The sequence below is a fragment of the Pipistrellus kuhlii genome, unplaced genomic scaffold (genome assembly GCF_014108245.1).
Source record: "Pipistrellus kuhlii isolate mPipKuh1 unplaced genomic scaffold, mPipKuh1.p scaffold_m20_p_17, whole genome shotgun sequence".
Classification (NCBI taxonomy): Eukaryota; Metazoa; Chordata; class Mammalia; order Chiroptera; family Vespertilionidae; genus Pipistrellus; species Pipistrellus kuhlii.
Window position 1 is genome coordinate 19,737,301 of NW_023425482.1, and position 3,293 is coordinate 19,740,593.

Genomic DNA, 3,293 nt, shown 5'->3' on the forward strand with positions numbered 1-3,293 from the left:
TAGCACTACACTGCCAAGATGTAAGAAAATGAGTACGTTCAAACACTGTTGCTGGAAATACATCCACTCCCAGGGCAAGTAAAGTGAAAAGAAAAAAATATATAGGCATAGTATGAGCTAGCAATTCCACTCCCAGGAATTAACCTGTAGAAATCTCACTAGGTGGGCACTAGCAGACAACGTTGTTCATTACCCACAAGACTCGAGATAAATGGAGTGCTCATCCAGAGCAAGAAATGCTGAAACACCTTCCCTGTTATCTATGAAATGAAAAATCTTTTGTATACCATGCCCGCTAATCATATGATTGGGGCCCTAAGTGGGAGAATAACCATAAGAATGCCACCCTGGCCTCTAACAAACCATTGTCTGACCACTGCAAAAAAGGCGCCTCTTCTCTCTCTCTCTCTTTTTAAAAAATATATATTTTATTGATTTTCTACAGAGAGGAAGAGAGAGGGATAGAGACCTAGAAACATCAATGAGAGAGAATCATCAATCAGCTGCCTCTTGCACACCCCCTACCGGGGATGTGCCCACAACCAAGGCACATGCCCTTGACCAGAATCAAACCCGGGACCCTTCAGTCCGCAGGCCAAGGCTCCACCCACTGAGCCAAACCGGTTTTGGTGCCTCTTCTCCTCTTAGTCTCTACTGCCATGAATATAAAAAGGAGACCAAGAAACACATGGTTTCTTTCACAAACCTCTGACTCCTACCCATCCCTTCCTCCAACAAGAACAGTTCCACTTCTATATCATATATGGCAGTTCAGAATGAAGTTCCCTTTCAAGAAAGTTTTGATGCTTCAAAAGACACCCACACTAGATGGCCTCTAACTTTCCCCCAATATTCCAGTATAATTGGCTGTAATCCCCATGGTGAAGGGCACATTAGCCATTCAGAAATCAGATTACTAACTACATGAGAAAACTTTTGTTGGCATTTAAAAATACACACACACACACACACACACATACATATATTGATTTCAGAGAGGAAGGGATAGGGAGAGATAGAAACATCAGTGATGATAATCATTGGTCAGCTGCCTCCTGCATGCCCCTTACTGGGGACTGAACCCACAACCTGGGCATGTGCCCTTGACTGAAATCGAACCCAGTACTCTTTAGCCCACAGGCCACTGAGCCAAATTGGCTAGGGCAGAGAAAACTGCTTTTAAAGCATTTGAGTCTGGTCAGCAGGAAAAAAAAAGTTTTCTAGGTATCAGATCAAAATTTTTTGTGGAACCCAAATATGAGCTAGTCTGCAAAATGTCTGAAACAGAAACATAATGTGTTCCAGTTACACAATCCCCAAAGTAAAATCACCCCAAAACATGGGCACTAACGTGTCCTTTTCTTTAATACTGCTTTGCCTTTCCTTCCCCAAATTCTCTAACTTGCCTCAATCAGTTTCTGCTTCATTTGCATTCAAAATTCTCTACTTAGGAAGAATTTCAAGGCTCAGAGCTCTTACTTCCCATACCATTTATGGAAATCCAAGTCACTGGCTGGATATGTTGCAAAGGAATGCTTTTTACTTTCAGAAGTTTTACTTCTTCACTCAGATGGTCTGTGGGCCCTCTCTGTCAGAATGACACCGTCCAAGATCCACAAGGTTTCAGAATGTTTAAGGTTAAGTAAATCAAGTCATAAACTAGCCTCCAGTTAAGAAGAGTCTCTGGATTTATAGCTCTACAGTCAGTTAAAAGCGAGTGAGTTAATATTTAAGGCATCCTCGCCTTGCTCTGGTCACATTCAACGTAGACCAGTGACTTGAACTTTGGTTTCAACTACACCAAACACATAAATTGTTTCTTAGAAAAGGCAGGATCTTCTAGTCCACTGAAAGTTTGTAATACTCCAGTCAAATGCAGATGAAGAGAATAGGTCACACTGAAGACATTTATTTAAGAGGGAAGTTATTTTATTCAGAGGGCCTAGAAAGTTGCATCTGCTTATTTACATCAGCCCTCATGATCACTGTACACCATCTGAATACGCAGGGCCGAGAAGTTGTGCCCATTATAAACCCTGTTGTTCCCTCTTAGCAAATGAAGCTGAAACAGGCTGTCCTTTATGTTATAATGCATTGGGGCTTCCTTTATCTCTTTACCTATTAATTCTCCCCCCACACCTGTACTTTAAATTCTCACCTTTATTTTTCTTTTCCAGACTCCATCTTAGCGCAATGTTTTTTCACCAGCTTTGTTACTCATATGATGTCATCAGAACTCACATACTTCTCTGCCTATACCACAGCCCTTCATGCCCTAAACAAACACACAAACAAAACCTCACACATACTGGGTTTCTGCAGGCATGCAACAGAATACATCCACCGAGATGGGAAAGAAACCTATCTGCTCAGTTCAGGTTAAGTATAGTTCTTCACTTTCTCATTTAAAAGATCACATTAAAACTAGTCAGTCAACACCCACAGGAATAACAATGTCAAAGACGGTAGACAAGGACAGAAAAGGTGAGATATGTGACAGGCTTTCTGATTCCCACTCTCACCCCTACTGCTTACCAAAATGCCCAATGTTTCCTGAACCTCTGAAAATGGCATATAACAAGTGAAAAGAGAGTTGATGGGACTGATACACCAAAGCTCAGTTTTTTCCTTTTAAATAAAATTAATACCTGACAGTGAAAGGCCAACAGCTTCTGCTTTTTGGATGGAGCACAGCCGTTAAAATTCTTCCTTGAACACAGGCTGATTATTGCTAATGGTAGACAGGCTATCTTTGATAAGCAAGCATAGTTCCCTGCGCTCCAGGGCAATGCTGGGCAGGCCCCCACGCTTCAGCAAGGGCTGCAGGCTGGAGGCTGACAGACAGTGAAGGTCATCGGCACTCTGAAGCCTCAGGCATGTGTTAGGGAAGAGAGGGTAACTATCATTTTTCTCTCTCCTCGAGATTATGGTCTGAAAACACAAACAAGACCCTGAAAAAGTTGCATGAATTTGTAGCTACTTAGAACATTATCCCAAGTACAAATACCTTGGTGTTTCCTTTTACTCTCATTCAATGAAGGGAAATTACTGCCCATTACTTTGAAAGGCAACGTTTTTGCCTGACTAGTGTGCTCAGTGGTTGAGTGTCACTTAAGAACCAGGGGGTCCCGGTTCGATTCCTGGTTAGGGGACATGCCTGGGTTGTGGGCTTGATCCACGGTAGGGGGTGTGCAGGAGGCAGCTGATCAATGAATTGATGTTTCTCTCTCTCTCTCCCCCTCTCCGATATCAATAAAAATATATGAATGTAACATTTATGAGGACTCTAATCC